Consider the following 27613-nt stretch of genomic DNA (forward strand, 5'->3'; position numbering starts at 1 on the left):
CTTTAACTGCACAAATCATACAGATTTTACACTTGAAGCACTCCATGAACACATACTTACACACCTTGCATTTCATCTACACACCCTTAAGCTAAAAACCCATTCTGTCAAGTCAAAATTCTGCAACCCTATTACATATTCAGTGCGTGTACATAGAAGCACTTCTTAATGCCACTAACATGAACAAGATTTTAGGCTGAAGATGCAATCTAAATGACTGTGCAGTATGTACTCCACTTCATGAATAATTAGGAATGAGAACATGATGGCTATAAGAGTATTGGAAGAGCCTGCTTCCATTCTGAATGGAAATCTGAGTTGTGTGACCATTGGCAAAAACCGACCACGAAGGGACTCGAACCCTCAATCTTCTGATCCGAAGTCAGACGCCTTATCCATTAGGCCATGCGGTCATATATCCTGCTGTGCTTATTTTTATAATGTAGGTGGTATGCAAGGATGGGAAATATGATATTGATAGTTATTTAGGTTTACATCCCATTGTGTGTTTTCAGCTCCTTTCAATTAAAGCACTCTTTTGGAATCTATATAATGAAAATGTCACCAGTACGATAAGCTTTTGTTTTCTTTTTTGCATTTAAACCTCTTTCTTCATGAGAATAAAGCTCAGTTGTATGCTTTACATAGCTTTGGATATTTCCAGAAGTGGAGAGAAACTGTTTTGACAGTAGTAAAAACTGCTCCTTTCTGGATATGCCAATTTACACACGCTCAAAGGTTGTATGTGTTTCATGAATCCTGACTTGCCCTATTCAAGTAGCTGAAAGCCTGTCACCACCTCTAGAAACAACAGTTACACCAATCCAATGCAAATCATTTTTTCCAAAGGAATATCTTCTGCCGGGTCAAAGTTGCATCTGACAAAGATAGGTGTTTAAAAATCTACTTTGTAGTTTCAGAACACCAACATGAGTCCGGAGAGTACAGAAGTAAAATGGTACCATTTCAAAGTTCCTAATACCTCATAAGCTTCTGAGCGGAAGCATGTAATAAATATATCAATTTTTCAGGAAAAGTAAGAGTGGATATTGGCTTTCACCTCAGATGGGACTCGAACCCACAATTCCTGGCTTAGGAGGCCAGTGCCTTATCCATTGGGCCACTGAGGCACAGATTAACACTTGCAGTCTAGAGGCATTATTTAAATGTATTCAATCGTCAAACACTGGTGTCTGCACACAGGACATTTCTCAGTTCTCTCCATAAGTAAACTTCCCATTTTCATCCTCTTCCATCCCCGACTTTAACACTCTGTTCTGTGCTATAATGGAGGCTCTGCATTTCGAGCAAGTGGAGAGAAATTGGAGGAGAACCACTTTCGACTCAACACTTCTTCTTTCCTGGATGCTTTTCTCAATAAACTGGGCTTTGACAGTGGTATCAAGCCGTCCTTGTCTTCAGCAGGACACAGAAACAGGCACCAAGTCTCCTAACCAAGTTCAACCACACTCTGCAACTTAATATACCAATGCTTTACAAATTAGCCAACTGTGTCATCAGCAAAGGCAGCCAATGTGCCAATCCTTTATAATTCTTCTGTAGTACTTTTCTTTCTCGTAGGCAAAATTAGCACTTTAACTGCACAAATCATACAGATTTTACACTTGAAGCACTCGATGAACACATACTTACACACCTTGCATTTCATCTACACACCCTTAAGCTAAAAACCCATTCTGTCAAGTCAAAATTCTGCAACCCTATTACATATTCAGTGCGTGTACATAGAAGCACTTCTTAATGCCACTAATATGAACAAGATTTTAGGCTGAATATGCAATCTAAATGACTGTGCAGTATGTACTCCACTTCATGAATAATTAGGAATGAGAACATGATGGCTATAAGAGTATTGGAAGAGCCTGCTTCCATTCTGAATGGAAAGCTGAGTTGTGTGACCATTGGCAAAAACCGACCACGAAGGGACTCGAACCCTTAATCTTCTGATCCGAAGTCAGTCGCTTTACCCATTAAGCAACGCGGTCATATGTCCTGCTGTGCTTATTTTTATAATGTAGGTGGTATGCAAGGATGGGAAATATGATATTTATAGTTATTTGGGTTTACATACCATTGTGTGTTTTCAGCTCCTTTCAATTAAAGCACTCTTTTGGAATCTATATAATGAAAATGTCACCAGTACGATAAGCTTTTGTTTTCTTTTTTGCATTTAAACCTCTTTCTTCATGAGATTAAAGCTCAGTTGTATGCTTTACATAGCTCTAGATATTTCCAGAAGTGGAGAGAAACTGTTTTGACAGTAGTACAAACTGCTCCTTTCTGGATATGCCAATTTACACACGCTCAAAGGTTGTATACGTTTCATGAATCCTGACTTGCCCTATTCAAGTAGCTGAAAGCCTGTCACCACCTCTAGAAACAACAGTTACACCAATCCAATTCAAATCATTTTTTCCAAAGGAATATCTTCTGCCGGGTCAAAGTTGCATTGGACAAAGATAGGTGTTTAAAAATCTACTTTGTAGTTTCAGAACACCAACATGACTCTGAAGAGTACAGAAGTAAAATGGTACCATTTCAAAGTTCCTAATACCTCATAAGCTTCTGAGCGGAAGCATGTAATAAATATAAAAAAAATTCTGGAAAGGGAGTGGATATTGGTTTTCACCTCAGATGGGACTCAAACCCACAATCCCTGGCTTAGGAGGTCAATGCCTTATCCATTAGGCCACTGAGACACAGATTAACACTTGCAGTCTAGATGCATTATTTAAATGTATTCAATCGTCAAACACTGGTGTCTGCACACAGGACATTTCTCAGTTCTCTCCATAAGTAAACTTCCCATTTTCATCCTCTTCCATCCCCGACTTTAACACTCTGTTCTGTGCTATAATGGAGGCTCTGCATTTCGAGCAAGTGGAGAGAAATTGGAGGAGAACCACTTTCGACTCAACACTTCTTCTTTCCTGGATGCTTTTCTCAATAAACTGGGCTTTGACAGTGGTATCAAGCCGTCCTTGTCTTCAGCAGGACACAGAAACAGGCTCCTAACCAAGTTCAACCACACTCGCCAACTTAATATACCAATGCTTTGCAAATTAGCCAACTGTGTCATCAGCAAAGGCAGCCAATGTGCCAATCCTTTATAATTCTTCTGTAGTACTTTTCTTTCTCGTAGGCAAAATTAGCACTTTAACTGCACAAATCATACAGATTTTACACTTGAAGCACTCCATGAACACATACTTACACACCTTGCATTTCATCTACACACCCTTAAGCTAAAAACCCATTCTGTCAAGTCAAAATTCTGCAACCCTATTACATATTCAGTGCATGTACATAGAAGAACTTCTTAATGCCACTAACATGGACAAGATTTTAGGCTGAAGATGCAATCTAAATGACTGTGCAGTATGTACCCCACTTCATGAATAATTAGGAATGAGAACATGATGGCTATAAGAGTATTGGTAGAGCCTGCTTCCATTCTGAATGGAAAGCTGAGTTGTGTGACCATTGGCAAAAACCGACCACGAAGGGACTCGAACCCTCAATCTTCTGATCCGAAGACAGACGCCTTATCCATTAGGCCACGCGGTCATATGTCTTGCTGTGCTTATTTTTATAATGTAGGTGGTATGCAAGGATGGGAAATATGATATTGATAGTTATTTAGGTTTACATCCCATTGTGTTTTTTCAGCTCCTTTCAATTAAAGCACTCTTTTGGAATCTATATAATGAAAATGTCACCAGTACGATAAGCTTTTGTTTTCTTTTTTGCATTTAAACCTCTTTCTTCATGAGAATAAAGCTCAGTTGTATGCTTTACATAGCTCTGGATATTTCTAGAGGTGGAGAGAAACTGTTTTGACAGTAGTAAAAACTGCTCCTTTCTGGATATGCCAATTTACACACGCTCAAAGGTTGTATACGTTTCATGAATCCTGACTTGCCCTATTCAAGTAGCTGAAAGCCTGTCACCACCTCTAGAAACAACAGTTACACCAATCCAATTCAAATCATTTTTTCCAAAGGAATATCTTCTGCCGGGTCAAAGTTGCATCTGACAAAGATAGGTGTTTAAAAATCTACTTTGTAATTTCAGAACACCAACATGACTCTGAAGAGTACAGAAGTAAAATGGTACCATTTCAAAGTTCCTAATACCACATAAGCTTCTGAGCGGAAGCATGTAATAAATATATCAATTTTTCTGGAAAAGTAAGAGTGGATATTGGTTTTCACCTGAGATGGGACTCGAACCCACAATCCCTGGCTTTGGAGGCCAGTGCCTTATCCATTAGGCCACTGAGGCACAGATCAACACTTGCAGTCTAGAGGCATAATTTAAATGTATTCAATCGTCAAACACTGGTGTCTGCACACAGGACATTTCTCAGTTCTCTCCATAAGTAAACTTCCCATTTTCATCCTCGTCCATGCCCGACTTTAACACTCTGTTCTGTGCTATAATGGAGGCTCTGCATTTCGAGCAAGTGGAGAGAAATTGGAGGAGAACCACTTTCGACTCAACACTTCTTCTTTCCTGGATGCTTTTCTCAATAAACTGGGATTTGACGGTGGTATCAAGCCGTCCTTGTCTTCAGCAGGACACAGAAACAGGCACCAAGTCTCCTAACCAAGTTCAACCACACTCTGCAACTTAATATACCAATGCTTTGCAAATTAGCCAACTGTGTCATCAGCAAAGGCAGCCACTGTGCCAATCCTTTATAATTCTTCTGTAGTACTTTTCTTTCTCGTAGGCAAAATTAGCACTTTAACTGCACAAATCATACAGATTTTACACTTGAAGCACTCCATGAACACATACTTACACACCTTGCATTTCATCTACACACCCTTAAGCTAAAAACCCATTCTGTCAAGTCAAAATTCTGCAACCCTATTACATATTCAGTGCATGTACATAGAAGCACTTCTTAATGCCACTAACATGGACAAGATTTTAGGCTGAAGATGCAATCTAAATGACTGTGCAGTATGTACTCCACTTCATGAATAATTAGGAATGAGAACATGATGGCTATAAGAGTATTGGTAGAGCCTGCTTCCATTCTGAATGGAAAGCTGAGTTGTGTGACCATTGGCAAAAACCGACCACGAAGGGACTCGAACTCTCAATCTTCTGATCCGAAGTCAGACGCCTTATCCATTAGGCCACGCGGTCATATGTCTTGCTGTGCTTATTTTTATAATGTAGGTTGTATGCAAGGATGGGAAATATGATATTTATAGTTATTTAGGTTTACATCCCATTGTGTTTTTTCAGCTCCTTTCAATTAAAGCACTCTTTTGGAATCTGTATAATGAGAATGTCACCAGTACGATAAGCTTTTGTTTTCTTTTTTGCATTTAAACCTCTTTCTTCATGAGAATAAAGCTCAGTTGTATGCTTTACATAGCTCTGGATATTTCTAGAAGTGGAGAGAAACTAATTTGACAGTAGTAGAAACTGCTCCTTTCTGGATATGCCAATTTACACACGCTCAAAGGTTGTATACGTTTCATGAATCCTGACTTGCCCTATTCAAGTAGCTGAAAGCCTGTCACCACCTCTAGAAACAACAGTTACACCAATCCAATTCAAATCATTTTTTCCAAAGGAATATCTTCTGCCGGGTCAAAGTTGCATCTGACAAAGATAGGTGTTTAAAATCTACTTTGTAGTTTCAGAACACCAACATGACTCTGAAGAGTACAGAAGTAAAATGGTACCATTTCAAAGTTCCTAATACCACATAAGCTTCTGAGCGGAAGCATGTAATAAATATATCAATTTTTCTGGAAAAGTAAGAGTGGATATTGGTTTTCACCTCAGATGGGACTCTAACCCACAATCCCTGGCATAGGAGGCCAGTGCCTTATCCATTAGGCCACTGAGGCACAGATAAACACTTGCAGTCTAGAGACATTATTTAAATGTATTCAATCGTCAAACACTGGTGTCTGCACACAGGACATTTCTCAGTCCTCTCCATAAGTAAACTTCCCATTTTCATCCTCTTCCATCCCCGACTTTAACACTCTGTTTTGTGCTATAATGGAGGCTCTGCATTTCGAGCAAGTGGAGAGAAATTGGAGGAGAACCACTTTCGACTCAACACTTCTTCTTTCCTGGATGCTTTTCTCAATAAACTGGGCTTTGACAGTGGTATCAAGCCGTCCTTGTCTTCAGCAGGACACAGAAACAGGCACCAAGTCTCCTAACCAAGTTCAACTAAACTCTGCAACTTAATAGACCAATGCTTTACAAATTAGCCAACTGTGTCATCAGCAAAGGCAGCCAATGTGCCAATCCTTTATAATTCTTCTGTAGTACTTCTCTTTCTCGTAGGCAAAATTAGCACTTTAACTGCACAAATCATACAGATTTTACACTTGAAACACTCCATGAACACATACTCACACACCTTGCATTTCATCTACACACCCTTAAGCTAAAAACCTATTCTGTCAAGTCAAAATTCTGCAACCCTATTACATATTCAGTGCGTGTACATAGAAGCACTTCCTAATGCCACTAACATGAACAAGATTTTAGGCTGAAGATGCAATCTAAATGACTGTGCAGTATGTACTCCACTTCATGAATAATTAGGAATGAGAACATGATGGCTATAAGAGTATTGGAAGAGCCTGCTTCCATTCTGAATGGAAATCTGAGTTGTGTGATCATTGGCAAAAACCGACCACGAAGGGACTCGAACCCTCAATCTTCTGATCCGAAGTCAGACGCCTTATCCATTAGGCCACGCGGTCATATGTCCTGCTGTGCTTATTTTTATAATGTAGGTGGTATGCAAGGATGGGAAATATGATATTGATAGTTATTTAGGTTTACATTCCATTGTGTGTTTTCAGCTCCTTTCAATTAAAGCACTCTTTTTGAATCTATATAATGAAAATGTCACCAGTACGATAAGCTTTTGTTTTCTTTTTTGCATTTAAACCTCTTTCTTCATGAGATTAAAGCTCAGTTGTATGCTTTACATAGCTCTGGATATTTCCAGAAGTGGAGAGAAACTGTTTTGACAGTAGTACAAACTGCTCCTTTCTGGATATGCCAATTTACACACGCTCAAAGGTTGTATGTGTTTCATGAATCCTGACTTGCCCTATTCAAGTAGCTGAAAGCCTGTCAAGTCAAGTCAAGTCAAGTAGAAATTTGTATAGCGCGCTACATACCCAGAGGGTCTCAAGGCGCTTGGGGAGGGGAAGGGAGTTACTTGTCGAATAACCAGGTTTTAAGTTGCTTTCTGAATGCTAGGTGGTTCTGTGTGAGACGTAGGTGGATGGGGAGTGAGTTCCAGGTTTTAGCTGCGAGGTAGGAGAAGGATCTACCTCCCATGGTGGTTTTATTGATGCGAGGAGTGGTAGCAAGGGCTTGGTTGGAAGATCGTAGCTGGCGAGGGGGGGTGTAGAAGGAAATTCGTGTGTTGAGGCATTCGGGTCCAAGTTCGTAGAGTGCTTTGTGAGCGTGGGTTAGGAGTCGGAAAGTAATCCTCTTATTGACGGGGAGCCAGTGGAGGTTTTTCAGGTGGCTAGAGATATGGTCTTTGCGTGGGATGTCTAGTATGAGTCTGGCTGATGCGTTCTGGATGCGTTGGAGTTTTTTCTGGAGTTTTGCGGTGATACCGGCGTATAGGGTGTTTCCGTAGTCCAGGCGACTTGTAACCAGTGCATGGGTGACTGTCTTTCTAGTTTTGGTGGGGATCCAGCGAAATGTTTTTTTGAGCATGCGGAGGATGTTGAAACATGAAGATGAGACTGCGTTGACTTGTCTGTTCATCGAGAGAGAGGAGTCCAGGATGATGCCCAGGTTTCGTGCGTGGTCCGTCGGGATGGGTGCTTTTCCAAGGGCCTCTGGCCACCAAGAGTCGTGCCAAGCGGAGGGGAAGGTGCCTAAGATAAGGACTTCTGTTTTGTCTTAGTTCAGTTTCAGACGGCTGTGCTTCATCCACTCTGCTACTTCTTTCATGCCTTCATGTAAGTTGGTTTTGGCGGTGTTGGGGTCTTTGGTGAGTGATAGGATCAGTTGGGTGTCGTCTGCGTAGGAGATGATGTTGAGGTTGTGTTGGCGAGCGATGGTCGCGAGGGGGCTCATGTATACGTTGAAGAGGGTGGGGCTGAGTGAGGAACCTTGGGGTACGCCGCAGATGAATTCAGTGGCCTTGGAGTTGAATGGTGGGAGGCGGACTCTCTGGGTTCTTCCGGTGAGGAATGAGGTGATCCATTCCAGAGCTTTTCCTTGGATCCCGGTGTTATTGAGGCGCTGTAGGAGAGTGCCATGGCAGACTGTGTCGAAGGCTGCGGAGAGGTCGAGGAGGATGAGGGCGACTGTGTCTCCGTTGTCTAGTAGAGTTCAAATGTCGTCTGTAGCTGCGATGAGAGCGGTCTCCGTGCTGTGTTTGGCTCGGAAGCCGGACTGTGAAGAGTCGAGGGATTTGTTGCTTTCGAGGAAGGCAGCGAGCTGGTTGTTGACGGCTTTCTCGATGACTTTGGCCGGGAATGGTAGGAGCGAGATGGGGCGGTAGTTTTTGAGTTCGGTGGGGTCCGCTGTGGGTTTTTTCAGAAGGGCGCTGAGTTCGGCGTGTTTCCAGCTTTCCGGGAAGGTGGCGGAGTTGAGGGAGCAGTTGATGACAATCCTTTATAATTCTTCTGTAGTACTTTTCTTTCTCGTAGGCAAAATTAGCACTTTAACTGCACAAATCATACAGATTTTACACTTGAAGCACTCCATGAACACATACTTACACACCTTGCATTTCATCTACACACCCTTAAGCTAAAAACCCATTCTGTCAAGTCAAAATTCTGCAACCCTATTACATATTCAGTGCATGTACATAGAAGCACTTCTTAATGCCACTAACATGGACAAGATTTTAGGCTGAAGATGCAATCTAAATGACTGTGCAGTATGTACCCCACTTCATGAATAATTAGGAATGAGAACATGATGGCTATAAGAGTATTGGTAGAGCCTGCTTCCATTCTGAAAGGAAAGCTGAGTTGTGTGACCATGGGCAAAATCCGACCACGAAGGGACTCGAACCCTCAATCTTCTGATCCGAAGTCAGACGCCTTATCCATTAGGCCACGTGGTCATATGTCTTGCTGTGCTTAATTTTATTATGTAGGTGGTATGCAAGGATGGGAAATATGATATTGATAGTTATTTAGGTTTACATCCCATTGTGTTTTTTCAGCTCCTTTCAATTAAAGCACTCTTTTGGAATCTATATAATGAGAATGTCACCAGTACGATAAGCTTTTGTTTTCTTTTTTGCATTTAAACCTCTTTCTACATGAGAATAAAGCTCAGTTGTATGCTTTACATAGCTCTGGATATTACTAGAAGTGGAATGAAACTGTTTTGACAGTAGTAAAAACTGCTCCTTTCTGGATATGCCAATTTACACACGCTCAAAGGTTGTATATGTTTCATGAATCCTGACTTGCCCTATTCAAGTAGCTGAAAGCCTGTCACCACCTCTAGAAACAACAGTTACACCAATCCAATTCAAATCATTTTTTCCAAAGGAATATCTTCTGCCGGGTCAAAGTTGCATCTGACAAAGATAGGTGTTTAAAAATCTACTTTGTAATTTCAGAACACCAACATGACTCTGAAGAGTACAGAAGTAAAATGGTACCATTTCAAAGTTCCTAATACCACATAAGCTTCTGAGCGGAAGCATGTAATAAATATATCAATTTTTCTGGAAAAGTAAGAGTGGATATTGGTTTTCACCTGAGATGGGACTCGAACCCACAATCCCTGGCTTAGGAGGCCAGTGCCTTATCCATTAGGCCACTGAGGCACAGATCAACACTTGCAGTCTAGAGGCATAATTTAAATGTATTCAATCGTCAAACACTGGTGTCTGCACACAGGACATTTCTCAGTTCTCTCCATAAGTAAACTTCCCATTTTCATCCTCGTCCATGCCCGACTTTAACACTCTGTTCTGTGCTATAATGGAGGCTCTGCATTTCGAGCAAGTGGAGAGAAATTGGAGGAGAACCACTTTCGACTCAACACTTCTTCTTTCCTGGATGCTTTTCTCAATAAACTGGGATTTGACGGTGGTATCAAGCCGTCCTTGTCTTCAGCAGGACACAGAAACAGGCACCAAGTCTCCTAACCAAGTTCAACCACACTCTGCAACTTAATATACCAATGCTTTGCAAATTAGCCAACTGTGTCATCAGCAAAGGCAGCCACTGTGCCAATCCTTTATAATTCTTCTGTAGTACTTTTCTTTCTCGTAGGCAAAATTAGCACTTTAACTGCACAAATCATACAGATTTTACACTTGAAGCACTCCATGAACACATACTTACACACCTTGCATTTCATCTACACACCCTTAAGCTAAAAACCCATTCTGTCAAGTCAAAATTCTGCAACCCTATTACATATTCAGTGCATGTACATAGAAGCACTTCTTAATGCCACTAACATGGACAAGATTTTAGGCTGAAGATGCAATCTAAATGACTGTGCAGTATGTACTCCACTTCATGAATAATTAGGAATGAGAACATGATGGCTATAAGAGTATTGGTAGAGCCTGCTTCCATTCTGAATGGAAAGCTGAGTTGTGTGACCATTGGCAAAAACCGACCACGAAGGGACTCGAACTCTCAATCTTCTGATCCGAAGTCAGACGCCTTAGCCATTAGGCCACGCGGTCATATGTCTTGCTGTGCTTATTTTTATAATGTAGGTTGTATGCAAGGATGGGAAATATGATATTTATAGTTATTTAGGTTTACATCCCATTGTGTTTTTTCAGCTCCTTTCAATTAAAGCACTCTTTTGGAATCTGTATAATGAGAATGTCACCAGTACGATAAGCTTTTGTTTTCTTTTTTGCATTTAAACCTCTTTCTTCATGAGAATAAAGCTCAGTTGTATGCTTTACATAGCTCTGGATATTTCTAGAAGTGGAGAGAAACTAATTTGACAGTAGTAGAAACTGCTCCTTTCTGGATATGCCAATTTACACACGCTCAAAGGTTGTATACGTTTCATGAATCCTGACTTGCCCTATTCAAGTAGCTGAAAGCCTGTCACCACCTCTAGAAACAACAGTTACACCAATCCAATTCAAATCATTTTTTCCAAAGGAATATCTTCTGCCGGGTCAAAGTTGCATCTGACAAAGATAGGTGTTTAAAATCTACTTTGTAGTTTCAGAACACCAACATGACTCTGAAGAGTACAGAAGTAAAATGGTACCATTTCAAAGTTCCTAATACCACATACGCTTCTGAGCGGAAGCATGTAATAAATATATCAATTTTTCTGGAAAAGTAAGAGTGGATATTGGTTTTCACCTCAGATGGGACTCTAACCCACAATCCCTGGCATAGGAGGCCAGTGCCTTATCCATTAGGCCACTGAGGCACAGATAAACACTTGCAGTCTAGAGACATTATTTAAATGTATTCAATCGTCAAACACTGGTGTCTGCACACAGGACATTTCTCAGTCCTCTCCATAAGTAAACTTCCCATTTTCATCCTCTTCCATCCCCGACTTTAACACTCTGTTTTGTGCTATAATGGAGGCTCTGCATTTCGAGCAAGTGGAGAGAAATTGGAGGAGAACCACTTTCGACTCAACACTTCTTCTTTCCTGGATGCTTTTCTCAATAAACTGGGCTTTGACAGTGGTATCAAGCCGTCCTTGTCTTCAGCAGGACACAGAAACAGGCACCAAGTCTCCTAACCAAGTTCAACTAAACTCTGCAACTTAATAGACCAATGCTTTACAAATTAGCCAACTGTGTCATCAGCAAAGGCAGCCAATGTGCCAATCCTTTATAATTCTTCTGTAGTACTTCTCTTTCTCGTAGGCAAAATTAGCACTTTAACTGCACAAATCATACAGATTTTACACTTGAAACACTCCATGAACACATACTCACACACCTTGCATTTCATCTACACACCCTTAAGCTAAAAACCTATTCTGTCAAGTCAAAATTCTGCAACCCTATTACATATTCAGTGCGTGTACATAGAAGCACTTCCTAATGCCACTAACATGAACAAGATTTTAGGCTGAAGATGCAATCTAAATGACTGTGCAGTATGTACTCCACTTCATGAATAATTAGGAATGAGAACATGATGGCTATAAGAGTATTGGAAGAGCCTGCTTCCATTCTGAATGGAAATCTGAGTTGTGTGATCATTGGCAAAAACCGACCACGAAGGGACTCGAACCCTCAATCTTCTGATCCGAAGTCAGACGCCTTATCCATTAGGCCACACGGTCATATGTCCTGCTGTGCTTATTTTTATAATGTAGGTGGTATGCAAGGATGGGAAATATGATATTGATAGTTATTTAGGTTTACATTCCATTGTGTGTTTTCAGCTCCTTTCAATTAAAGCACTCTTTTTGAATCTATATAATGAAAATGTCACCAGTACGATAAGCTTTTGTTTTCTTTTTTGCATTTAAACCTCTTTCTTCATGAGATTAAAGCTCAGTTGTATGCTTTACATAGCTCTGGATATTTCCAGAAGTGGAGAGAAACTGTTTTGACAGTAGTACAAACTGCTCCTTTCTGGATATGCCAATTTACACACGCTCAAAGGTTGTATGTGTTTCATGAATCCTGACTTGCCCTATTCAAGTAGCTGAAAGCCTGTCAAGTCAAGTCAAGTCAAGTAGAAATTTGTATAGCGCGCTACATACCCAGAGGGTCTCAAGGCGCTTGGGGAGGGGAAGGGAGTTACTTGTCGAATAACCAGGTTTTAAGTTGCTTTCTGAATGCTAGGTGGTTCTGTGTGAGACGTAGGTGGATGGGGAGTGAGTTCCAGGTTTTAGCTGCGAGGTAGGAGAAGGATCTACCTCCCATGGTGGTTTTATTGATGCGAGGAGTGGTAGCAAGGGCTTGGTTGGAAGATCGTAGCTGGCGAGGGGGGGTGTAGAAGGAAATTCGTGTGTTGAGGCATTCGGGTCCAAGTTCGTAGAGTGCTTTGTGAGCGTGGGTTAGGAGTCGGAAAGTAATCCTCTTATTGACGGGGAGCCAGTGGAGGTTTTTCAGGTGGCTAGGGATATGGTCTTTGCGTGGGATGTCTAGTATGAGTCTGGCTGATGCGTTCTGGATGCGTTGGAGTTTTTTCTGGAGTTTTGCGGTGATACCGGCGTATAGGGTGTTTCCGTAGTCCAGGCGACTTGTAACCAGTGCATGGGTGACTGTCTTTCTAGTTTTGGTGGGGATCCAGCGAAATGTTTTTTTGAGCATGCGGAGGATGTTGAAACATGAAGATGAGACTGCGTTGACTTGTCTGTTCATCGAGAGAGAGGAGTCCAGGATGATGCCCAGGTTTCGTGCGTGGTCCGTCGGGATGGGTGCTTTTCCAAGGGCCTCTGGCCACCAAGAGTCGTGCCAAGCGGAGGGGAAGGTGCCTAAGATAAGGACTTCTGTTTTGTCTTAGTTCAGTTTCAGACGGCTGTGCTTCATCCACTCTGCTACTTCTTTCATGCCTTCATGTAAGTTGGTTTTGGCGGTGTTGGGGTCTTTGGTGAGTGATAGGATCAGTTGGGTGTCGTCTGCGTAGGAGATGATGTTGAGGTTGTGTTGGCGAGCGATGGTCGCGAGGGGGCTCATGTATACGTTGAAGAGGGTGGGGCTGAGTGAGGAACCTTGGGGTACGCCGCAGATGAATTCAGTGGCCTTGGAGTTGAATGGTGGGAGGCGGACTCTCTGGGTTCTTCCGGTGAGGAATGAGGTGATCCATTCCAGAGCTTTTCCTTGGATCCCGGTGTTATTGAGGCGCTGTAGGAGAGTGCCATGGCAGACTGTGTCGAAGGCTGCGGAGAGGTCGAGGAGGATGAGGGCGACTGTGTCTCCGTTGTCTAGTAGAGTTCAAATGTCGTCTGTAGCTGCGATGAGAGCGCTCTCCGTGCTGTGTTTGGCTCGGAAGCCGGACTGTGAAGAGTCGAGGGATTTGTTGCTTTCGAGGAAGGCAGCGAGCTGGTTGTTGACGGCTTTCTCGATGACTTTGGCCGGGAATGGTAGGAGCGAGATGGGGCGGTAGTTTTTGAGTTCGGTGGGGTCCGCTGTGGGTTTTTTCAGAAGGGCGCTGAGTTCGGCGTGTTTCCAGCTTTCCGGGAAGGTGGCGGAGTTGAGGGAGCAGTTGATGACAATCCTTTATAATTCTTCTGTAGTACTTTTCTTTCTCGTAGGCAAAATTAGCACTTTAACTGCACAAATCATACAGATTTTACACTTGAAGCACTCCATGAACACATACTTACACACCTTGCATTTCATCTACACACCCTTAAGCTAAAAACCCATTCTGTCAAGTCAAAATTCTGCAACCCTATTACATATTCAGTGCATGTACATAGAAGCACTTCTTAATGCCACTAACATGGACAAGATTTTAGGCTGAAGATGCAATCTAAATGACTGTGCAGTATGTACCCCACTTCATGAATAATTAGGAATGAGAACATGATGGCTATAAGAGTATTGGTAGAGCCTGCTTCCATTCTGAAAGGAAAGCTGAGTTGTGTGACCATTGGCAAAATCCGACCACGAAGGGACTCGAACCCTCAATCTTCTGATCCGAAGTCAGACGCCTTATCCATTAGGCCACGTGGTCATATGTCTTGCTGTGCTTAATTTTATTATGTAGGTGGTATGCAAGGATGGGAAATATGATATTGATAGTTATTTAGGTTTACATCCCATTGTGTTTTTTCAGCTCCTTTCAATTAAAGCACTCTTTTGGAATCTATATAATGAGAATGTCACCAGTACGATAAGCTTTTGTTTTCTTTTTTGCATTTAAACCTCTTTCTACATGAGAATAAAGCTCAGTTGTATGCTTTACATAGCTCTGGATATTACTAGAAGTGGAATGAAACTGTTTTGACAGTAGTAAAAACTGCTCCTTTCTGGATATGCCAATTTACACACGCTCAAAGGTTGTATATGTTTCATGAATCCTGACTTGCCCTATTCAAGTAGCTGAAAGCCTGTCACCACCTCTAGAAACAACAGTTACACCAATCCAATTCAAATCATTGTTTCCAAAGGAATATCTTCTGCCGGGTCAAAGTTGCATCTGACAAAGATAGGTGTTTAAAAATCTACTTTGTAGTTTCAGAACACCAACATGAGTCCGAAGAGTACAGAAGTAAAATGGTACCATTTCAAAGTTCCTAATACCTCATAAGCTTCTGAGCGGAAGTATGTAATAAATATATACATTTTTCTGGAAAAGTAAGAGTGGATATTGGTTTTCACCTCAGATGGGACTCGAACCCACAATCCCTGGCTTAGGAGGCCAGTGCCTTATCCATTAGGCCACTGAGGCACAAATAAACACTTGCAGTCTAGAGGCATTATTTAAATGCATTCAATTGTCAAACACTGGTTTCTGCACACAGGACATTTCTCAGTTCTCTCCATAAGTAAACTTCCCATTTTCATCCTCTTCCATCCCCAACTTTAACACTCTGTTCTGTGCTATAATGGAGGCTCTGCATTTCGAGCAAGTGGAGAGAAATTGGAGGAGAACCACTTTCGACTCAACACTTCTTCTTTCCTGGATGCTTTTCTCAATAAACTGGGCTTTGACAGTGGTATCCAGCCGTCCTTGTCTTCAGCAGGACACAGAAACAGGCACCAAGTCTCCTAACCAAGTTCAACCGCACTCTGCAACTTAATAGACCAATGCTTCACAAATTAGCCAACTGAGTCATCAGCAAAGGCAGCCAATGTGCCAATCCTTTATAATTCTTCTGTAGTACTTCTCTTTCTTGTAGGCAAAATTTGCACTTTAACTGCACAAATCATACAGATTTTACACTTGAAGCACTCCATGAACACATACTTACACACCTTGCATTTCATCTACACACCCTTAAGCTAAAAACCCATTCTGTCAAGTCAAAATTCTGCAACCCTATTACATATTCAGTGCGTGTACATAGAAGCACTTCTTAATGCCACTAACATGAACAAGATTTTAGGCTGAAGATGCAATCTAAATGACTGTGCAGTATGTACTCCACTTCATGAATAATTAGGAATGAGAACATGATGGCTATAAGAGTATTGGAAGAGCCTGCTTCCATTCTGAATGGAAATCTGAGTTGTGTGACCATTGGCAAAAACCGACCACGAAGGGACTCGAACCCTCAATCTTCTGATCCGAAGTCAGACGCCTTATCCATTAGGCCATGCGGTCATATATCCTGCTGTGCTTATTTTTATAATGTAGGTGGTATGCAAGGATGGGAAATATGATATTGATAGTTATTTAGGTTTACATCCCATTGTGTGTTTTCAGCTCCTTTCAATTAAAGCACTCTTTTGGAATCTATATAATGAAAATGTCACCAGTACGATAAGCTTTTGTTTTCTTTTTTGCATTTAAACCTCTTTCTTCATGAGAATAAAGCTCAGTTGTATGCTTTACATAGCTTTGGATATTTCCAGAAGTGGAGAGAAACTGTTTTGACAGTAGTAAAAACTGCTCCTTTCTGGATATGCCAATTTACACACGCTCAAAGGTTGTATGTGTTTCATGAATCCTGACTTGCCCTATTCAAGTAGCTGAAAGCCTGTCACCACCTCTAGAAACAACAGTTACACCAATCCAATGCAAATCATTTTTTCCAAAGGAATATCTTCTGCCGGGTCAAAGTTGCATCTGACAAAGATAGGTGTTTAAAAATCTACTTTGTAGTTTCAGAACACCAACATGAGTCCGGAGAGTACAGAAGTAAAATGGTACCATTTCAAAGTTCCTAATACCTCATAAGCTTCTGAGCGGAAGCATGTAATAAATATATCAATTTTTCTGGAAAAGTAAGAGTGGATATTGGCTTTCACCTCAGATGGGACTCGAACCCACAATTCCTGGCTTAGGAGGCCAGTGGCTTATCCATTGGGCCACTGAGGCACAGATTAACACTTGCAGTCTAGAGGCATTATTTAAATGTATTCAATCGTCAAACACTGGTGTCTGCACACAGGACATTTCTCAGTTCTCTCCATAAGTAAACTTCCCATTTTCATCCTCTTCCATCCCCGACTTTAACACTCTGTTCTGTGCTATAATGGAGGCTCTGCATTTCGAGCAAGTGGAGAGAAATTGGAGGAGAACCACTTTCGACTCAACACTTCTTCTTTCCTGGATGCTTTTCTCAATAAACTGGGCTTTGACAGTGGTATCAAGCCGTCCTTGTCTTCAGCAGGACACAGAAACAGGCACCAAGTCTCCTAACCAAGTTCAACCACACTCTGCAACTTAATATACCAATGCTTTACAAATTAGCCAACTGTGTCATCAGCAAAGGCAGCCAATGTGCCAATCCTTTATAATTCTTCTGTAGTACTTTTCTTTCTCGTAGGCAAAATTAGCACTTTAACTGCACAAATCATACAGATTTTACACTTGAAGCACTCAATGAACACATACTTACACACCTTGCATTTCATCTACACACCCTTAAGCTAAAAACCCATTCTGTCAAGTCAAAATTCTGCAACCCTATTACATATTCAGTGCGTGTACATAGAAGCACTTCTTAATGCCACTAATATGAACAAGATTTTAGGCTGAAGATGCAATCTAAATGACTGTGCAGTATGTACTCCACTTCATGAATAATTAGGAATGAGAACATGATGGCTATAAGAGTATTGGAAGAGCCTGCTTCCATTCTGAATGGAAAGCTGAGTTGTGTGACCATTGGCAAAAACCGACCACGAAGGGACTCGAACCCTTAATCTTCTGATCCGAAGTCAGTCGCTTTACCCATTAAGCAACGCGGTCATATGTCCTGCTGTGCTTATTTTTATAATGTAGGTGGTATGCAAGGATGGGAAATATGATATTTATAGTTATTTGGGTTTACATACCATTGTGTGTTTTCAGCTCCTTTCAATTAAAGCACTCTTTTGGAATCTATATAATGAAAATGTCACCAGTACGATAAGCTTTTGTTTTCTTTTTTGCATTTAAACCTCTTTCTTCATGAGATTAAAGCTCAGTTGTATGCTTTACATAGCTCTAGATATTTCCAGAAGTGGAGAGAAACTGTTTTGACAGTAGTACAAACTGCTCCTTTCTGGATATGCCAATTTACACACGCTCAAAGGTTGTATACGTTTCATGAATCCTGACTTGCCCTATTCAAGTAGCTGAAAGCCTGTCACCACCTCTAGAAACAACAGTTACACCAATCCAATTCAAATCATTTTTTCCAAAGGAATATCTTCTGCCGGGTCAAAGTTGCATTGGACAAAGATAGGTGTTTAAAAATCTACTTTGTAGTTTCAGAACACCAACATGACTCTGAAGAGTACAGAAGTAAAATGGTACCATTTCAAAGTTCCTAATACCTCATAAGCTTCTGAGCGGAAGCATGTAATAAATATAAAAAAAAATCTGGAAAGGGAGTGGATATTGGTTTTCACCTCAGATGGGACTCAAACCCACAATCCCTGGCTTAGGAGGTCAATGCCTTATCCATTAGGCCACTGAGACACAGATTAACACTTGCAGTCTAGATGCATTATTTAAATGTATTCAATCGTCAAACACTGGTGTCTGCACACAGGACATTTCTCAGTTCTCTCCATAAGTAAACTTCCCATTTTCATCCTCTTCCATCCCCGACTTTAACACTCTGTTCTGTGCTATAATGGAGGCTCTGCATTTCGAGCAAGTGGAGAGAAATTGGAGGAGAACCACTTTCGACTCAACACTTCTTCTTTCCTGGATGCTTTTCTCAATAAACTGGGCTTTGACAGTGGTATCAAGCCGTCCTTGTCTTCAGCAGGACACAGAAACAGGCTCCTAACCAAGTTCAACCACACTCGCCAACTTAATATACCAATGCTTTGCAAATTAGCCAACTGTGTCATCAGCAAAGGCAGCCAATGTGCCAATCCTTTATAATTCTTCTGTAGTACTTTTCTTTCTCGTAGGCAAAATTAGCACTTTAACTGCACAAATCATACAGATTTTACACTTGAAGCACTCCATGAACACATACTTACACACCTTGCATTTCATCTACACACCCTTAAGCTAAAAACCCATTCTGTCAAGTCAAAATTCTGCAACCCTATTACATATTCAGTGCATGTACATAGAAGACCTTCTTAATGCCACTAACATGGACAAGATTTTAGGCTGAAGATGCAATCTAAATGACTGTGCAGTATGTACCCCACTTCATGAATAATTAGGAATGAGAACATGATGGCTATAAGAGTATTGGTAGAGCCTGCTTCCATTCTGAATGGAAAGCTGAGTTGTGTGACCATTGGCAAAAACCGACCACGAAGGGACTCGAACCCTCAATCTTCTGATCCGAAGACAGACGCCTTATCCATTAGGCCACGCGGTCATATGTCTTGCTGTGCTTATTTTTATAATGTAGGTGGTATGCAAGGATGGGAAATATGATATTGATAGTTATTTAGGTTTACATCCCATTGTGTTTTTTCAGCTCCTTTCAATTAAAGCACTCTTTTGGAATCTATATAATGAGAATGTCACCAGTACGATAAGCTTTTGTTTTCTTTTTTGCATTTAAACCTCTTTCTACATGAGAATAAAGCTCAGTTGTATGCTTTACATAGCTCTGGATATTACTAGAAGTGGAATGAAACTGTTTTGACAGTAGTAAACACTGCTCCTTTCTGGATATGCCAATTTACACACGCTCAAAGGTTGTATACGTTTCATGAATCCTGACTTGCCCTATTCAAGTAGCTGAAAGCCTGTCACCACCTCTAGAAACAACAGTTACACCAATCCAATTCAAATCATTTTTTCCAAAGGAATATCTTCTGCCGGGTCAAAGTTGCATCTGACAAAGATAGGTGTTTAAAAATCTACTTTGTAATTTCAGAACACCAACATGACTCTGAAGAGTACAGAAGTAAAATGGTACCATTTCAAAGTTCCTAATACCACATAAGCTTCTGAGCGGAAGCATGTAATAAATATATCAATTTTTCTGGAAAAGTAAGAGTGGATATTGGTTTTCACCTCAGATGGGACTCGAACCCACAATCCCTGGCTTAGGAGGCCAGTGCCTTATCCATTAGGCCACTGAGGCACAGATCAACACTTGCAGTCTAGAGGCATAATTTAAATGTATTCAATCGTCAAACACTGGTGTCTGCACACAGGACATTTCTCAGTTCTCTCCATAAGTAAACTTCCCATTTTCATCCTCGTCCATGCCCGACTTTAACACTCTGTTCTGTGCTATAATGGAGGCTCTGCATTTCGAGCAAGTGGAGAGAAATTGGAGGAGAACCACTTTCGACTCAACACTTCTTCTTTCCTGGATGCTTTTCTCAATAAACTGGGATTTGACGGTGGTATCAAGCCGTCCTTGTCTTCAGCAGGACACAGAAACAGGCACCAAGTCTCCTAACCAAGTTCAACCACACTCTGCAACTTAATATACCAATGCTTTGCAAATTAGCCAACTGTGTCATCAGCAAAGGCAGCCACTGTGCCAATCCTTTATAATTCTTCTGTAGTACTTTTCTTTCTCGTAGGCAAAATTAGCACTTTAACTGCACAAATCATACAGATTTTACACTTGAAGCACTCCATGAACACATACTTACACACCTTGCATTTCATCTACACACCCTTAAGCTAAAAACCCATTCTGTCAAGTCAAAATTCTGCAACCCTATTACATATTCAGTGCATGTACATAGAAGCACTTCTTAATGCCACTAACATGGACAAGATTTTAGGCTGAAGATGCAATCTAAATGACTGTGCAGTATGTACTCCACTTCATGAATAATTAGGAATGAGAACATGATGGCTATAAGAGTATTGGTAGAGCCTGCTTCCATTCTGAATGGAAAGCTGAGTTGTGTGACCATTGGCAAAAACCGACCACGAAGGGACTCGAACTCTCAATCTTCTGATCCGAAGTCAGACGCCTTATCCATTAGGCCACGCGGTCATATGTCTTGCTGTGCTTATTTTTATAATGTAGGTTGTATGCAAGGATGGGAAATATGATATTTATAGTTATTTAGGTTTACATCCCATTGTGTTTTTTCAGCTCCTTTCAATTAAAGCACTCTTTTGGAATCTGTATAATGAGAATGTCACCAGTACGATAAGCTTTTGTTTTCTTTTTTGCATTTAAACCTCTTTCTTCATGAGAATAAAGCTCAGTTGTATGCTTTACATAGCTCTGGATATTTCTAGAAGTGGAGAGAAACTAATTTGACAGTAGTAAAAACTGCTCCTTTCTGGATATGCCAATTTACACACGCTCAAAGGTTGTATACGTTTCATGAATCCTGACTTGCCCTATTCAAGTAGCTGAAAGCCTGTCACCACCTCTAGAAACAACAGTTACACCAATCCAATTCAAATCATTTTTTCCAAAGGAATATCTTCTGCCGGGTCAAAGTTGCATCTGACAAAGATAGGTGTTTAAAATCTACTTTGTAGTTTCAGAACACCAACATGACTCTGAAGAGTACAGAAGTAAAATGGTACCATTTCAAAGTTCCTAATACCACATAAGCTTCTGAGCGGAAGCATGTAATAAATATATCAATTTTTCTGGAAAAGTAAGAGTGGATATTGGTTTTCACCTCAGATGGGACTCTAACCCACAATCCCTGGCATAGGAGGCCAGTGCCTTATCCATTAGGCCACTGAGGCACAGATAAACACTTGCAGTCTAGAGACATTATTTAAATGTATTCAATCGTCAAACACTGGTGTCTGCACACAGGACATTTCTCAGTCCTCTCCATAAGTAAACTTCCCATTTTCATCCTCTTCCATCCCCGACTTTAACACTCTGTTTTGTGCTATAATGGAGGCTCTGCATTTCGAGCAAGTGGAGAGAAATTGGAGGAGAACCACTTTCGACTCAACACTTCTTCTTTCCTGGATGCTTTTTTCAATAAACTGGGCTTTGACAGTGGTATCAAGCCGTCCTTGTCTTCAGCAGGACACAGAAACAGGCACCAAGTCTCCTAACCAAGTTCAACTAAACTCTGCAACTTAATAGACCAATGCTTTACAAATTAGCCAACTGTGTCATCAGCAAAGGCAGCCAATGTGCCAATCCTTTATAATTCTTCTGTAGTACTTCTCTTTCTCGTAGGCAAAATTAGCACTTTAACTGCACAAATCATACAGATTTTACACTTGAAACACTCCATGAACACATACTCACACACCTTGCATTTCATCTACACACCCTTAAGCTAAAAACCTATTCTGTCAAGTCAAAATTCTGCAACCCTATTACATATTCAGTGCGTGTACATAGAAGCACTTCCTAATGCCACTAACATGAACAAGATTTTAGGCTGAAGATGCAATCTAAATGACTGTGCAGTATGTACTCCACTTCATGAATAATTAGGAATGAGAACATGATGGCTATAAGAGTATTGGAAGAGCCTGCTTCCATTCTGAATGGAAATCTGAGTTGTGTGATCATTGGCAAAAACCGACCACGAAGGGACTCGAACCCTCAATCTTCTGATCCAAAGTCAGACGCCTTATCCATTAGGCCACGCGGTCATATGTCCTGCTGTGCTTATTTTTATAATGTAGGTGGTATGCAAGGATGGGAAATATGATATTGATAGTTATTTAGGTTTACATTCCATTGTGTGTTTTCAGCTCCTTTCAATTAAAGCACTCTTTTTGAATCTATATAATGAAAATGTCACCAGTACGATAAGCTTTTGTTTTCTTTTTTGCATTTAAACCTCTTTCTTCATGAGATTAAAGCTCAGTTGTATGCTTTACATAGCTCTGGATATTTCCAGAAGTGGAGAGAAACTGTTTTGACAGTAGTACAAACTGCTCCTTTCTGGATATGCCAATTTACACACGCTCAAAGGTTGTATGTGTTTCATGAATCCTGACTTGCCCTATTCAAGTAGCTGAAAGCCTGTCAAGTCAAGTCAAGTCAAGTAGAAATTTGTATAGCGCGCTACATACCCAGAGGGTCTCAAGGCGCTTGGGGAGGGGAAGGGAGTTACTTGTCGAATAACCAGGTTTTAAGTTGCTTTCTGAATGCTAGGTGGTTCTGTGTGAGACGTAGGTGGATGGGGAGTGAGTTCCAGGTTTTAGCTGCGAGGTAGGAGAAGGATCTACCTCCCATGGTGGTTTTATTGATGCGAGGAGTGGTAGCAAGGGCTTGGTTGGAAGATCGTAGCTGGCGAGGGGGGGTGTAGAAGGAAATTCGTGTGTTGAGGCATTCGGGTCCAAGTTCGTAGAGTGCTTTGTGAGCGTGGGTTAGGAGTCGGAAAGTAATCCTCTTATTGACGGGGAGCCAGTGGAGGTTTTTCAGGTGGCTAGAGATATGGTCTTTGCGTGGGATGTCTAGTATGAGTCTGGCTGATGCGTTCTGGATGCGTTGGAGTTTTTTCTGGAGTGTTGCGGTGATACCGGCGTATAGGGTGTTTCCGTAGTCCAGGCGACTTGTAACCAGTGCATGGGTGACTGTCTTTCTAGTTTTGGTGGGGATCCAGCGAAATGTTTTTTTGAGCATGCGGAGGATGTTGAAACATGAAGATGAGACTGCGTTGACTTGTCTGTTCATCGAGAGAGAGGAGTCCAGGATGATGCCCAGGTTTCGTGCGTGGTCCGTCGGGATGGGTGCTTTTCCAAGGGCCTCTGGCCACCAAGAGTCGTGCCAAGCGGAGGGGAAGGTGCCTAAGATAAGGACTTCTGTTTTGTCTTAGTTCAGTTTCAGACGGCTGTGCTTCATCCACTCTGCTACTTCTTTCATGCCTTCATGTAAGTTGGTTTTGGCGGTGTTGGGGTCTTTGGTGAGTGATAGGATCAGTTGGGTGTCGTCTGCGTAGGAGATGATGTTGAGGTTGTGTTGGCGAGCGATGGTCGCGAGGGGGCTCATGTATACGTTGAAGAGGGTGGGGCTGAGTGAGGAACCTTGGGGTACGCCGCAGATGAATTCAGTGGCCTTGGAGTTGAATGGTGGGAGGCGGACTCTCTGGGTTCTTCCGGTGAGGAATGAGGTGATCCATTCCAGAGCTTTTCCTTGGATCCCGGTGTTATTGAGGCGCTGTAGGAGAGTGCCATGGCAGACTGTGTCGAAGGCTGCGGAGAGGTCGAGGAGGATGAGGGCGACTGTGTCTCCGTTGTCTAGTAGAGTTCAAATGTCGTCTGTAGCTGCGATGAGAGCGGTCTCCGTGCTGTGTTTGGCTCCGAAGCCGGACTGTGAAGAGTCGAGGGATTTGTTGCTTTCGAGGAAGGCAGCGAGCTGGTTGTTGACGGCTTTCTCGATGACTTTGGCCGGGAATGGTAGGAGCGAGATGGGGCGGTAGTTTTTGAGTTCGGTGGGGTCCGCTGTGGGTTTTTTCAGAAGGGCGCTGAGTTCGGCGTGTTTCCAGCTTTCCGGGAAGGTGGCGGAGTTGAGGGAGCAGTTGATGACAATCCTTTATAATTCTTCTGTAGTACTTTTCTTTCTCGTAGGCAAAATTAGCACTTTAACTGCACAAATCATACAGATTTTACACTTGAAGCACTCCATGAACACATACTTACACACCTTGCATTTCATCTACACACCCTTAAGCTAAAAACCCATTCTGTCAAGTCAAAATTCTGCAACCCTATTACATATTCAGTGCATGTACATAGAAGCACTTCTTAATGCCACTAACATGGACAAGATTTTAGGCTGAAGATGCAATCTAAATGACTGTGCAGTATGTACCCCACTTCATGAATAATTAGGAATGAGAACATGATGGCTATAAGAGTATTGGTAGAGCCTGCTTCCATTCTGAAAGGAAAGCTGAGTTGTGTGACCATTGGCAAAATCCGACCACGAAGGGACTCGAACCCTCAATCTTCTGATCCGAAGTCAGACGCCTTATCCATTAGGCCACGCGGTCATATGTCTTGCTGTGCTTAATTTTATTATGTAGGTGGTATGCAAGGATGGGAAATATGATATTGATAGTTATTTAGGTTTACATCCCATTGTGTTTTTTCAGCTCCTTTCAATTAAAGCACTCTTTTGGAATCTATATAATGAGAATGTCACCAGTACGATAAGCTTTTGTTTTCTTTTTTGCATTTAAACCTCTTTCTACATGAGAATAAAGCTCAGTTGTATGCTTTACATAGCTCTGGATATTACTAGAAGTGGAATGAAACTGTTTTGACAGTAGTAAAAACTGCTCCTTTCTGGATATGCCAATTTACACACGCTCAAAGGTTGTATATGTTTCATGAATCCTGACTTGCCCTATTCAAGTAGCTGAAAGCCTGTCACCACCTCTAGAAACAACAGTTACACCAATCCAATTCAAATCATTTTTTCCAAAGGAATATCTTCTGCCGGGTCAAAGTTGCATCTGACAAAGATAGGTGTTTAAAAATCTACTTTGTAGTTTCAGAACACCAACATGACTCTGAAGAGTACAGAAGTAAAATGGTACCATTTCAAAGTTCCTAATACCACATAAGCTTCTGAGCGGAAGCATGTAATAAATATATCAATTTTTCTGGAAAAGTAAGAGTGGATATTGGTTTTCACCTCAGATGGGACTCGAACCCACAATCCCTGGCTTAGGAGGCCAGTGCCTTATCCATTAGGCCACTGAGGCACAGATCAACACTTGCAGTCTAGAGGCATAATTTAAATGTATTCAATCGTCAAACACTGGTGTCTGCACACAGGACATTTCTCAGTTCTCTCCATAAGTAAACTTCCCATTTTCATCCTCGTCCATGCCCGACTTTAACACTCTGTTCTGTGCTATAATGGAGGCTCTGCATTTCGAGCAAGTGGAGAGAAATTGGAGGAGAACCACTTTCGACTCAACACTTCTTCTTTCCTGGATGCTTTTCTCAATAAACTGGGATTTGACGGTGGTATCAAGCCGTCCTTGTCTTCAGCAGGACACAGAAACAGGCACCAAGTCTCCTAACCAAGTTCAACCACACTCTGCAACTTAATATACCAATGCTTTGCAAATTAGCCAACTGTGTCATCAGCAAAGGTAGCCACTGTGCCAATCCTTTATAATTCTTCTGTAGTACTTTTCTTTCTCGTAGGCAAAATTAGCACTTTAACTGCACAAATCATACAGATTTTACACTTGAAGCACTCCATGAACACATACTTACACACCTTGCATTTCATCTACACACCCTTAAGCTAAAAACCCATTCTGTCAAGTCAAAATTCTGCAACCCTATTACATATTCAGTGCATGTACATAGAAGCACTTCTTAATGCCACTAACATGGACAAGATTTTAGGCTGAAGATGCAATCTAAATGACTGTGCAGTATGTACTCCACTTCATGAATAATTAGGAATGAGAACATGATGGCTATAAGAGTATTGGTAGAGCCTGCTTCCATTCTGAATGGAAAGCTGAGTTGTGTGACCATTGGCAAAACCGACCACGAAGGGACTCAAACCCTCAATCTTCTGATCCGAAGTCAGACGCCTTATCCATTAGGCCACGCGGTCATATGTCTTGCTGTGCTTATTTTTATAATGTAGATGGTATGCAAGGATGGGAAATATGATATTGATAGTCATTTAGGTTTACATCCCATTGTGTTTTTTCAGCTCCTTTCAATTAAAGCACTCTTTTCAAATCTATACAATGAGAATGTCACCAGTACGATAAGCTTTTGTTTTCTTTTTTGCATTTAAACCTCTTTCTTCATGAGAATAAAGCTCAGTTGTATGCTTTACATAGCTCTGGATATTTCTAGAAGTGGAGAGAAACTGTTTTGACAGTAGTAAAAACTGCTCCTTTCTGGATATGCCAATTTACACACGCTCAAAGGTTGTATACGTTTCATGAATCCTGACTTGCCCTATTCAAGTAGCTGAAAGCCTGTCACCACCTCTAGAAACAACAGTTACACCAATCCAATTCAAATCATTTTTTCCAAAGGAATATCTTCTGCCGGGTCAAAGTTGCATCTGACAAAGATAGGTGTTTAAAAATCTACTTTGTAGTTTCAGAACACCAACATGACTCTGAAGAGTACAGAAGTAAAATGGTACCATTTCAAAGTTCCTAATACCACATATGCTTCTGAGCGGAAGCATGTAATAAATATATCAATTTTTCTGGAAAAGTAAGAGTGGATATTGGTTTTCACCTCAGATGGGACTCGAACCCACAATCCCTGGCTTAGGAGGCCAGTGCCTTATCCATTAGGCCACTGAGGCTCAGATAAACACTTGCAGTCTAGAGGCATATTTTAAATGTATTCAATCGTCAAACACTGGTGTCTGCACACAGGACATTTCTCAGTTCTCTCCATAAGTAAACTTCCCATTTACATCCTCTTCCATGCCCGACTTTAACACTCTGTTCTGTGCTATAATGGAGGCTCTGCATTTCGAGCAAGTGGAGAGAAATTGGAGGAGAACCACTTTTGACTAAACACTTCTTCTTTCCTGGATGCTTTTCTCAATAAACTGGGCTTTGACAGTGGTATCAAGCCGTCCTTGTCTTCAGCAGGACACAGAACAGGCACCAAGTCTCCTAACCAAGTTCAACCACACTCTGCAACGT

At 41.4% G+C, this 27613-nt stretch overlaps 24 non-coding genes across 24 annotated transcripts; all 24 read right to left on the reverse strand.

Moving 5' to 3' along the window:
• Window positions 1–340: 340 nt before the first annotated feature.
• On the reverse strand, window positions 341–413 carry TRNAR-UCG (transfer RNA arginine (anticodon UCG)). Its single transcript has one exon. It is a non-coding gene; the product is annotated as a tRNA-Arg (tRNA).
• A 644-nt stretch (window positions 414–1057) lies between these two features.
• Window positions 1058–1130, reverse strand: TRNAR-CCU (transfer RNA arginine (anticodon CCU)). Its single transcript has one exon. It is a non-coding gene; the product is annotated as a tRNA-Arg (tRNA).
• A 2385-nt stretch (window positions 1131–3515) lies between these two features.
• On the reverse strand, window positions 3516–3588 carry TRNAR-UCG (transfer RNA arginine (anticodon UCG)). The gene has a single exon. It is a non-coding gene; the product is annotated as a tRNA-Arg (tRNA).
• Window positions 3589–4232: 644 nt separating this feature from the next.
• TRNAW-CCA (transfer RNA tryptophan (anticodon CCA)) lies at window positions 4233–4305 on the reverse strand. The gene has a single exon. It is a non-coding gene; the product is annotated as a tRNA-Trp (tRNA).
• An 803-nt stretch (window positions 4306–5108) lies between these two features.
• On the reverse strand, window positions 5109–5181 carry TRNAR-UCG (transfer RNA arginine (anticodon UCG)). The gene has a single exon. It is a non-coding gene; the product is annotated as a tRNA-Arg (tRNA).
• Window positions 5182–5824: 643 nt separating this feature from the next.
• TRNAR-CCU (transfer RNA arginine (anticodon CCU)) lies at window positions 5825–5897 on the reverse strand. Its single transcript has one exon. It is a non-coding gene; the product is annotated as a tRNA-Arg (tRNA).
• An 803-nt stretch (window positions 5898–6700) lies between these two features.
• Window positions 6701–6773, reverse strand: TRNAR-UCG (transfer RNA arginine (anticodon UCG)). Its single transcript has one exon. It is a non-coding gene; the product is annotated as a tRNA-Arg (tRNA).
• A 2275-nt stretch (window positions 6774–9048) lies between these two features.
• Window positions 9049–9121, reverse strand: TRNAR-UCG (transfer RNA arginine (anticodon UCG)). The gene has a single exon. It is a non-coding gene; the product is annotated as a tRNA-Arg (tRNA).
• Window positions 9122–9765: 644 nt separating this feature from the next.
• TRNAR-CCU (transfer RNA arginine (anticodon CCU)) lies at window positions 9766–9838 on the reverse strand. The gene has a single exon. It is a non-coding gene; the product is annotated as a tRNA-Arg (tRNA).
• An 803-nt stretch (window positions 9839–10641) lies between these two features.
• TRNAR-UCG (transfer RNA arginine (anticodon UCG)) lies at window positions 10642–10714 on the reverse strand. The gene has a single exon. It is a non-coding gene; the product is annotated as a tRNA-Arg (tRNA).
• A 643-nt stretch (window positions 10715–11357) lies between these two features.
• On the reverse strand, window positions 11358–11430 carry TRNAR-CCU (transfer RNA arginine (anticodon CCU)). Its single transcript has one exon. It is a non-coding gene; the product is annotated as a tRNA-Arg (tRNA).
• An 803-nt stretch (window positions 11431–12233) lies between these two features.
• Window positions 12234–12306, reverse strand: TRNAR-UCG (transfer RNA arginine (anticodon UCG)). Its single transcript has one exon. It is a non-coding gene; the product is annotated as a tRNA-Arg (tRNA).
• Window positions 12307–14581: 2275 nt separating this feature from the next.
• TRNAR-UCG (transfer RNA arginine (anticodon UCG)) lies at window positions 14582–14654 on the reverse strand. Its single transcript has one exon. It is a non-coding gene; the product is annotated as a tRNA-Arg (tRNA).
• Window positions 14655–15298: 644 nt separating this feature from the next.
• On the reverse strand, window positions 15299–15371 carry TRNAR-CCU (transfer RNA arginine (anticodon CCU)). Its single transcript has one exon. It is a non-coding gene; the product is annotated as a tRNA-Arg (tRNA).
• Window positions 15372–16174: 803 nt separating this feature from the next.
• Window positions 16175–16247, reverse strand: TRNAR-UCG (transfer RNA arginine (anticodon UCG)). Its single transcript has one exon. It is a non-coding gene; the product is annotated as a tRNA-Arg (tRNA).
• Window positions 16248–19349: 3102 nt separating this feature from the next.
• Window positions 19350–19422, reverse strand: TRNAR-UCG (transfer RNA arginine (anticodon UCG)). The gene has a single exon. It is a non-coding gene; the product is annotated as a tRNA-Arg (tRNA).
• A 644-nt stretch (window positions 19423–20066) lies between these two features.
• On the reverse strand, window positions 20067–20139 carry TRNAR-CCU (transfer RNA arginine (anticodon CCU)). The gene has a single exon. It is a non-coding gene; the product is annotated as a tRNA-Arg (tRNA).
• Window positions 20140–20942: 803 nt separating this feature from the next.
• On the reverse strand, window positions 20943–21015 carry TRNAR-UCG (transfer RNA arginine (anticodon UCG)). Its single transcript has one exon. It is a non-coding gene; the product is annotated as a tRNA-Arg (tRNA).
• Window positions 21016–21658: 643 nt separating this feature from the next.
• TRNAR-CCU (transfer RNA arginine (anticodon CCU)) lies at window positions 21659–21731 on the reverse strand. Its single transcript has one exon. It is a non-coding gene; the product is annotated as a tRNA-Arg (tRNA).
• Window positions 21732–22534: 803 nt separating this feature from the next.
• On the reverse strand, window positions 22535–22607 carry TRNAQ-UUG (transfer RNA glutamine (anticodon UUG)). The gene has a single exon. It is a non-coding gene; the product is annotated as a tRNA-Gln (tRNA).
• Window positions 22608–24882: 2275 nt separating this feature from the next.
• On the reverse strand, window positions 24883–24955 carry TRNAR-UCG (transfer RNA arginine (anticodon UCG)). Its single transcript has one exon. It is a non-coding gene; the product is annotated as a tRNA-Arg (tRNA).
• Window positions 24956–25599: 644 nt separating this feature from the next.
• TRNAR-CCU (transfer RNA arginine (anticodon CCU)) lies at window positions 25600–25672 on the reverse strand. The gene has a single exon. It is a non-coding gene; the product is annotated as a tRNA-Arg (tRNA).
• An 802-nt stretch (window positions 25673–26474) lies between these two features.
• On the reverse strand, window positions 26475–26547 carry TRNAR-UCG (transfer RNA arginine (anticodon UCG)). The gene has a single exon. It is a non-coding gene; the product is annotated as a tRNA-Arg (tRNA).
• Window positions 26548–27191: 644 nt separating this feature from the next.
• On the reverse strand, window positions 27192–27264 carry TRNAR-CCU (transfer RNA arginine (anticodon CCU)). Its single transcript has one exon. It is a non-coding gene; the product is annotated as a tRNA-Arg (tRNA).
• Window positions 27265–27613: the final 349 nt, after the last annotated feature.

This window comes from Lissotriton vulgaris, chromosome 5 (assembly GCF_964263255.1).
Source record: "Lissotriton vulgaris chromosome 5, aLisVul1.2, whole genome shotgun sequence".
NCBI lineage: Eukaryota > Metazoa > Chordata > Amphibia > Caudata > Salamandridae > Lissotriton > Lissotriton vulgaris.